Raw genomic sequence first — 9,805 nt, 5'->3', positions numbered from 1 at the left:
AAAGCTGTGCCTGGTCAATTGGCATAGAGGCAATTAGGGCATGACCAGTGTGTATACCTACCACTGACAGCATTGGTTATCCTTGGGTGATCACCTTTAAGACCTTGGGCTTTGTTGCCCCTTTCTTTCACTTTGTACATAACACATTGATTTCATTTTTTACTGGATTTTTTAATTTACATTTCAAATGATATTCTCTTTCCAGGATTTTCAGACATAAGGCCCCTATCTTATCCCCTCTCCTTCTTTATAAGGTTGTTCTCCTCCCCATCCACCCCCTTCCTGCTCCGCAACATTCTCTTAAACTGAGAGGTCCAGTCTTGGCAGGTCCAAGGGCTTCTCCTTCTATTGCTGCCCAACAAAGCCATCCTCTGCTACATAAGCAGCTGGAGGCATGGGTCAGTCTTTGAGTAGTGGTTTAGTCCCTGGGAGTTCTGGATGGTTGGCATTGTTGTTCTTAGGGGGTTGAATTTCTTAGATCTTTTGTTCTTGCACTCCAGTTTGGCTGAATTCAGACATGTTGATGATAATCATGATGAATCTGTTTAACAATGACTAGCAGGGGGAGAGTTGCAGACAGTGAATGGCAGAAAGCATTGTCTTGGAAGACATTTGCACAATCTTCAACCAAAGCAAAAGCTTCTAAGATTTATTAGAGAATAAACAAGATCTCAAAGTCTTGCATTTCTTGAAACTGGAATTCAGGCTCTTAAGCCTACTGAGTAAAGCCTATGGGGAAAGCAACATGCATTGCTCATATTAATACTGAAAAGGAATTTTATCATTCACCTATCTTTCTATTCTTTCTTTAGTACCACACAAAAGTCTCTGCTTCATTAGCTCTATGTAACTTTTTGTAAATAATTCTATGACTATTCCTAATTGACTGTCATCCTGAATACAAGTTCCAGTATTGATACGAGAATAGAGCTCCTCACTGGTAACATTTCCAGTCCCACACAAAGCTATCCCTCCCTGGTCCTAATCAATCACAGTAATTTCAATCGTTTATGATCTTCAACCATTTCTCAAGTGTTGTGTTAATAAGTTCTGTATTTTGAAGCTGTGTGTGTTATTTCTTTGTAGAAAAAGCCTGTACTTATTTGTTTGGGATGTTCTGGACTTCAGCTTAGGATTAGCCTGACAAGAATGATAGATGGCAGTTGTAAGTCTGGAATAGAACACACATGTCTTTCTGTGAGACACCTGCTTCTGTTTATTTTTTTACACAAGCTGTATCAAAAAGAAAGTTTTCAGGGAATTGTCAGGGACTGCTGCTGTCAGGCTGCAGAGTTCCGGGGATTTGTGGTTCCACTATTCTCATGCTCATCATCAAGTTGTTGACACTGTAGATCTCATTATCTCAGCCATTCCCATTAGAGCTTGGATTTTAGGGCAGAGCTGTTGAATATAAGCATTACACCTTCTTAGAGGTCTCTCAGGTACTGGGTCTGATATTGCAAGCATTCTGTAAAAAAAATCGGAATTTTCTTGAGGCTTACCATAGACCCCCACATATGACTCACCGAGGAACTTGACAGACCTATTTGACATGTATAGATTTTTATCTTCCCCAAACCAAACAAAACATCCTTTATTCTATTCAGAACGAGTTTATGTAGCCTTCTTGTTAAAACTAAATTAAACTTGAGCTATAAAAATAAATATTGGAAAGAAAGCCTGAACCAACAAAGAAATCAAAAGGAAACAAAAGGGAGAAAAATAAACTTAAGAATGTTAAAATGTCTGGAAATAATTGTTACTTGTACATTCATTCAATAATTATTTACCTGGGATGTTAAATTACTCTAATCTTTTGACTTAAGTGAAAAAATTAAAAGCTTGGTTGTCAGGATAGCTCAGCTTGTTAAGGTACCTGCCTCCATCAATGGCAAACTGTGCTCAACCCTTGGAGTCCATATGGTGGGAAGAGATTAGGTTAAAAATTATCCTCTGACCTCCATTTTCTTGTCAGTTTATTATACTGCACGCATGTAACACACACACACACACACACACACACACACACACACACACACACACGGGGACGGAGAGAGAGAGAGAGAGAGAGAGAGAGAGAGAGAGAGAGAGAGAGAGAGAGAGGTAGATCGCAAAATGCATAAACATTCATTTGAAGGAATTATAAAGCCTTACTCAGTTAAGAGCTGTCCAGCAGACAGGAATTGGAACTCTGGCTAAGTAGTGGAATGATGAAGGTAAATCCTGAAATGATTCCAGGGGTTGGAGGAGAAACTAGAACAAGGACAAAGGAGATTTATAGGTAAAAGAGGTGATGGAGAGAAAAATGTTAAAGAAGCATAGATGACGTATTTCTGGTAGGAAATTGGTGCAAGGTGGTATTGGATGGTGAAATTTGCTTTGCCTATGTTGAATGCTGGCAAAAAGAATCCTCCATTAAGCCCAACACCCAGTAGGCTGAAAAGAGTCAATGCTGAAGTAGCCATAGATTGGAATCTTCAAAAGGAGGGTTAAATAAAAATGGATATTCGAGTGTTAGTAATAAAAATTAAAATAGCACTGTTCATTAAAGGTCAAGATGAGTAAGATGTATTTATAGTGAATATGTAACCATGGTAACTACTGGATATAAGCTTCTGGCATATTGAATGTATGACCCGGACGGGCTACTTGCTAGGCTGATGCATGTCAAAGACAATATTTATGCTACATTAAATAATTAAAATATGGCAAATAATAGCTACACTTAGAAAGATGCCATAAAGTGCTTTGCTTTCTAATACTCTTATTATATAAAGAAAATCCAAATGTGTGTTTCATGAGATGTTTGCATTATTTCAAAATGGGCAACAGAGTCATAGTTATTTCAGTTTCTAAAAGGGCACCTAAAAATCCAAGCAAGTCTCATGATTGGCCAGAAGTGACCCCAAAAATTATATCTCAAAGATGAGGCAAGATGCCTGAATCAGCTTTCTGACCTATTGCAAATTGCAGAAGACAGCCTATTGCAAGATAATATTTTCATACTTTGTGTGCTTACCTGATAATTGGAGCTATGACAATTACTTCTTCCTCTCTGGGAGATGCAGCACATTAAGAATGAACTGGGGTAATGGGGTGAATATAAGGAAGCTTCAAATTTCAGTATGTGCAGAGGCTTTGGTTAATATTCCAATATGCTTCTCTCCTGATGATGAATTTCAGATAATAATGATTATCACTGTTGGAATTAATTTTCTATATGAGTGTATAGTAACCATTTCATCTAACTGATTTGCATCTGTTGCAATTATAGGCTCTCACTATTCACTTAATGAATGCATGCTTTCCTATTATCCATATAGTTTATGTGATATTCAGAAGTTTAGGGCATAAAAATTGTAAATTAAATCTATATAAACCACATTAAATTATGCTCTCAGTACTGAGAAATTCAATAGTTATTCAGAATTCTATATCAAAATAAAATGCTGCTTTTGCAGTCCTCAGGATATCTTGGATTGTTTGTTTGTTTGTTTTGTTTTGAGTAAAGTGATGGACTGGTCATGTTCAATCTACTCTTTATACCCAGAAAAGCTTGTGACTTCATGATGAATATTTAGGAGAAGCCCATGGAAGCAGTATTATATTGAGAGATAGTGAATCTAAGGAACAATAAATCTATGATAGAAGCAGGCTTTATTTATCTTATGGAAATGTCAGAAAATACATGGAAGTGATTTAATTTATTTGGAAGAAACTTCCCTGAGACATAGAGCGGGATGATTTAGTCTGCCAGGGATTGACAAAAAATGCCTTTCTATAGAGACCAGAGATATCTTCACCATGGCCAAATGTGTACTAATCTGTATATCATGTGTATGTGAAGGTTATGTGCAGACTAATAATGTCACTGGTGGTAACCGTGGTTAACACATTTTCTGTGAGACTCCTCAGGAAGTAGAGGGCAGTCATTGTAACTCTGAATTTCCTGACTGGTTCTGTAGAAACTTATAGGGAAGGATATTTCAGTGTTACTTTTCCTATAATTTAAGAATTAACTTTAATAAATTCTCTACAGAGATTCTTTACTTCAACCCATTTCTTCTGCCTGTTGAATCCCTTTCAAGCCACATCCCCAGAGGTCACCCAACTGCTGAGTGACTTCTACTGACAAAGACGTCCAACAGAGGCACATTACATCAGGATCTTCAAAATTAGGACAACCCCCAATACCCTCTACAACAGGAACATCCCGGGACAAGCAGATGGGTAAAAGCCCATGAAAGGATACAATCGACAGAAGCCCTGTCAACAGGGCACCTTCACAATAGCTATTCTACCACAGCAAGCCCTGCATATCCTAAAAATTGAAATACAAGGAAAAAAACCACAAATTGAGGGAATCATGGAGATGGAAAAACCTAGGAAAGAGAACAGGAATGGCACAAACCTCACTAACAGAATATAAGTGATGGAAGAAAACATATCTGGCATAGAAAATATGACAAAAGAAATATAGAAGAAAGAGTTAAATCTAAGAAATTCCTGACTCAAAACATTGAGGAAATCTGGGATACCATGAAAAGCCCTAACCTAAGAATAATAGAAGGAGAAGAAGGTGAAGACTACCAGCTCCATGGCCCATCAAATACTTTCAACAAAATCATAGAAGAAAAATTTCTCACTCTAAAGGAAGAGGTGTAAATAAACATAAAAAAATTTACAGAATACTAATTAGCCTAGATGAGAAAGATAAATACTCCAGCCAAATTATAATCAAAACACTAAATCTACAGAACAAATAAAGAGTATTAAAAGCAAAACGAAAGAGGGTAGGTAGCATATAAAGGCTGGCCTATCAGAATTACACTGAACTTCTCAAGAAAGACACAAAAAGCTAGAAGAGACCGAACAGATATTTTGCAACCACTAAAACAAGAAACAAAGAAAAGAAAAAAAAAGCCCACAGATGCTAACCTCGACTATTATACCCAGAAAAAGTCTCTATCACTATAGATAAAGAAAATAAGATATTTCAAGACAAATCCAAATTTACACAATATTTATCCACAAATCCAGCCCTACAGAAAATATTAGAAGTAAAACTCCACCCTAAGGAGTATAGCATCCAAGAAAACACAGGATATAAGAAATTTCATAACAACATAAAGAAGGAAAACACACATACACAGACACATACACACACAGACATACAAACACACACACACACACAGACACACACACACCACCAACAACAACAATATCAACATCTTCAAAACAACAAGAATTAACAATCACTGGTCATTAAGATCTCTCAACATCAGTGGGCCCAATTCCCCAATAATTCTGTAAGACACAGGCTTACAGAATGAATGCAAAAACAGGATCCACCATTCTGATGCATATAAGAAACACACCTCAGCCATAAAGATAGACATTACCTCAGAGTAAAGGGCTGGAAAGAAGTTTTCTAAGCAAAGGACCCAAGAAGCAAACTGGAGTAACTATTCTAATATTTAATAAAATAGATTTTCATCAAAACTTAATCAAAAGAAATGGGAAGAAACATTACATATTTATCAAATGAAAAATATACCAAGATGATGTTTCCTATCTGAACATCTATGTGCCAAATAAGTGGTGTCCAAATTTGTAAAAGAAACATTGCTAAAGCTAAAATCACACATCAAACCTCACACATTAACAATGGGAGACTTCAACTTTTCAATTTCACAAATGACCAGATCATTTAGACAGAATCTAAACAAGAAATAATGAAACTAACAGAGGTTCTGAATTAAAAGGATCTAACAGATATCTACAGAACATCTAGTCGAAATACAAAAGAATGTACTTCTCCAAAATTAACAATGCAGTCTGTCACAAGGCATGTCTCAAAGGTACAAGAAAATATAAATAATGCTATGTATCTTATCAGACCACGATGGACTTCAACAGAAACAGAAACACCAGAAAGCTTATACACTTATAGAAATTAAAAAACACTGTAGTCAATCATCTCTGGGTCAGGCAATAAGTAAAGAAAAGAAATGATAGGCTTCCCAGAATTCAATGAAAATGAATACACAACATACCCTAATTTATCAGACACAATGAAATCAGTGCTAATATGAAAGTTCATAATACTAAGTGCCTCTATGAAGAAATTATAACATTCTCATAACAGCAATTTAAAAGTACATCTGAAAGCTCTAGATAAACAGAAGCAAGCACACCAAAGATTAGGAGAGAGGAAATAATCAAAATCAGGGCTAAAGCAATCATTTAGAAACAAAGAAAACAATACAAAGTATCAATGAAACCAAGATCTGGTTTTGAGAAAATCAAGAAGATAAACCAACCTTTAGCCAAACTAAGAAAATTCCAGAGAGACAATATACAAATTAAAAAATAAGAAATAAAAAGGGAGCTATAACAACAGACACTGAGAAATGTCAAAGAATCATTAGGTCTTACTTTAAGAACCTGTACCCCGGGGGCTGGGGATTTAGCTCAGTGGTAGAGCGCTTACCTAGGAAGCGCAAGGCCCTGGGTTCGGTCCCCAGCTCCGAAAAAAAGAAAAAAAAAAGAACCTGTACCCCACAAAATTGCAAAATCTTAATAAAGTGGATGATTTTCTAGAAAGATATTACTGACTAAAGTTAATGAAGATCAGGTAAACCTTCTCAATAGACCTAAAATTTCTAAAGAAATAGGAATAACTATCAAAAGAATCCCGACCACAAAAAGCCCAGGGCCAGACAGGTTTTTTTTAATTGGATTTTAAAAAAAAATTACATTCCTAATGTGATCCCTTTTACCAGTTTCCCATCCATAAACTTCCTATCCAATCCCCTTCCATTTCTTCTATGAGGGTGTCCCCCCACCCATCTACCTCTTCCCTTACCGTGGGGAGTCCAGCCTTGACAGCACAAAGGGCTTCTTCTCCAATTGGTGCCCAACAAGGCCATTCTCTTCTACATGTGTAGCTAGAGCCAAGGGTATGTCCATGTGTACTCTTTGGATGGTGGTTTACTTCCTGGGAGCTCTAGTTGGTTGGTATTGTTCTTTTTATTGGCTTGCAACCCCCTTCAGCTCCTTCAATCCTTTCTCTAACTCCAGCAATGGGGACCTTGTTCTCAGGTCAATGTTTGGCTCAAGCATTCGCCTCTATATTTGTCAAGCTCTGGCAGAGCCTCTCAGGAGACAGCTATATCAGGCTGCTGTCAGAATGCACTTCTTGGCATCAGCAATATTGTCTGGGTTTGATAGCAGTAAGTGTGTGGGCTGGATCTTCAGGTAGGGCAGTCTCTGAATGGCCATTCCTTCAGTCTCTGCTCCAGACCTTTTCTCCATATTTCCTCCTATGAAATTTTTTATTTCCCCTTCTTAAATGGACTGAAGTATCCACATTTTGTTTGTCCTTCTTCTTGAGCTTCATGTGGTCTGTGGATTGTATCATTAGGTAATCTGAACTTTTGGGCTAATACCCACATCAGTGAGTGCATATCATGTTATGGTTTCATTTATTTATTTATTTATTTGTGATTGGGTTACCACACTCAGGATATTTTCTAGTTATAAATAGGGCAATTTGATTCTCCGGAGTCTAACATCTTGAGTTCTTTGTATGTATAGGATATTAGCCCTCTATTGGATGTAGGATTGGTAAAGATCTTTTCCCAATTTGTTGGTTGCCATTTGGTCCTAATGACAGTGTCCTTTGCCTAACAGGAGTTTTGCAATTTTATGAAGTCCCCTTTGTCAATTCTAGATTCTAGTGCAGGAAATTTTCCCCAGTGCCCATGTGTTCAAGGCTCTTCCCTACTTTTTCTTCTATTAGTTTGAGTGTATCTGGTTTTATATGGAGATCCTTGATCCAGTTGGACTTGAGCTTTCTACAGGGCAATAAGAATGGATTGATTTGAAGTCTTCTACATGCTGACCTCCAGTTGAACCAGCGCCATTTGTTGAAAAGGCGATCTTTTATCCCACTGGATGGTTTTAGCTCCTTTGTCAAACATCAAGTGACCATCGGTATGTGCATTCATTTCTGGGTTTTCAATTCTATTCTATTGATCTATCTGCCTCTCTCTGTACCAATACCATTCAGTTTTTACACTATTGTTCTGTAATACAGCTTGAGGTCAAGTTTTCCATAATGTGGGTTTTTTGTTATTCCAAGTGAATTTGTAAATTGCTTTAACTCTATGAATAATTGAGTTGGAATTTTGATGCTAATTGCACTGAATCTGTACATTGCTTTGGACAAGATGGCCATTTTTACTATATTAATCCTGGCAATCCATGAGCATGGGAGATCTTTCCATCTTCTGAGTTATTCTTCAATTTCTTTCTTCAGAGACTTGAAGTTCTTGTAACACAGATCTTTCACTTTCTTGTTTAGAGTCACACCAACATATGTCATGCTACTTATGATTATTATGAAGGGTGTCATTTCCCTAATTTTTTCAGCCTGTTTATCCTTTGAGTAGAGGAAGGCTACTAATTTATTTGAGTTAATTTTATACCCAGCCACTTTGCTGCAGTTGTTTATCAGACTTAGTAGTTCTCTGGTGGAACTTTTGGCATCACCTGCAAATATTGATATTTTGACTTCTTCCTTTCCAGTTTGTATCCTTTTGACTTCCTTTTGTTGTCTGATTGCTCTGGCTAGGATTTCTAGTGCTATATTGAATATGTGGGGAGAGAGTGGGAAGCCTTGTCTATTTCCCGATTATAGTAGGATTGCTTCAAGTTTCTCTCCATTTAATTTGATGTTGGCTACTGGTTTTCTGTATATTGCTTTTACTGTGTTTAGGTATGGGTCTTGAATTCCTGATCTTTCCTAGACATTTAACATGAAGGGCTGTTGAATTTTGTCAAATGCTTTCTCAGCAACTTAGGAGATGATCATTTTTTTTTAGTTTGTTTATATAGTGGATTATGTTCATGGATTTTTCTATATTGAACCATCCCTGGATCCCTGGGATGAAGCCTACTTGATCATGGTGGATGATCATTTTAATGTGTTCTTTTATTCAGTTTATGAGAATTCTATTGAGTATTTTTTGTGGCCAGAGAGTTTTAATGTAGAATTCTTTTTTTAGATATATTTCTTTATTTACATTTCAGATGTTATTCCCTTTCCCAGTTTCCTCTCGATAAGCCCCCATCCCCTCCATCTCTCTTCCATATGGGTGTTCCCCCCATCCACTCCTATTACCCCCTTTCTCCGATATTCCCCTTAACTGAGTGTCCAGTCTGGCAGGACCAAGGACTTCTCCTTCTACTGGTGTCCAAACAAGACTATTCTCTGCTACCTATGCAGTCGGAGCCCTGGGTCAGTCCATGTATAGTCTTTCGGTAGTAGTTTAGTCCCTTGAAACTGTTTGGTTGGCATTGATGCTCTTATGGGGTTGCAAGCTCCTTCAGCTCTTTCAATCCTTCCTCCCTCTAATTTCCCCAAAGGGGGTACTATTCTCAGTTCAGTGGTTTGTTGTTAGCATTGACTTCTGTATTTGACATGCACTGGATATGTCTCTCAGGAGAGATCTATATCTGGTCCCTTTCAGCATGCACTTTTTAGCATCATCAATCTTATCTAGTTTTAATGTAGAATTCTATAAGTCTTTCAAAAGGAGCTAATACCAATACTCCTCAAACTATTCCACAAAATAGAAACAGAGGATACTTTGCCAAACTCAATCTATTAAGCCATGGTCATCTTGATATCTAACCATACAAAGTCTTATCAAAAAGAGAGAAACTCAGAACAATTTCTCTTAAGAACATTGATGCAAAAATACTCAGAAAAATACTTGCATACTGAATCCAGGAACAC

At 37.2% G+C, this 9,805-nt stretch overlaps 1 long non-coding RNA gene across 4 annotated transcripts; it reads right to left on the bottom strand.

Moving 5' to 3' along the window:
- Positions 1-1,192: 1,192 nt before the first annotated feature.
- LOC100909684 (uncharacterized) lies at positions 1,193-7,197 on the bottom strand. 4 transcript variants are annotated; one of them, XR_146107.6, is made up of 4 exons: positions 6,869-7,142; positions 3,020-3,166; positions 2,155-2,253; positions 1,193-1,468 (listed from the first exon to the last, which is right to left on the bottom strand). It is a non-coding gene; the product is annotated as an uncharacterized LOC100909684 (long non-coding RNA). The 4 variants fall into 4 exon arrangements; XR_005487959.2 differs by having other exon boundaries at positions 1,193-1,401; positions 6,869-7,141; XR_005487960.2 differs by lacking the exons at positions 2,155-2,253; positions 3,020-3,166 and having other exon boundaries at positions 6,869-7,197.
- Between the last annotated feature and the right edge of the window lie 2,608 nt (positions 7,198-9,805).

The sequence above is a fragment of the Rattus norvegicus genome, chromosome 8, assembly GCF_036323735.1.
Source record: "Rattus norvegicus strain BN/NHsdMcwi chromosome 8, GRCr8, whole genome shotgun sequence".
Taxonomy (NCBI): domain Eukaryota; kingdom Metazoa; phylum Chordata; class Mammalia; order Rodentia; family Muridae; genus Rattus; species Rattus norvegicus.
The sequence above is the reverse complement of the archived record's forward strand: the minus strand, read 5'-3'. Positions and strand labels throughout refer to the sequence as shown.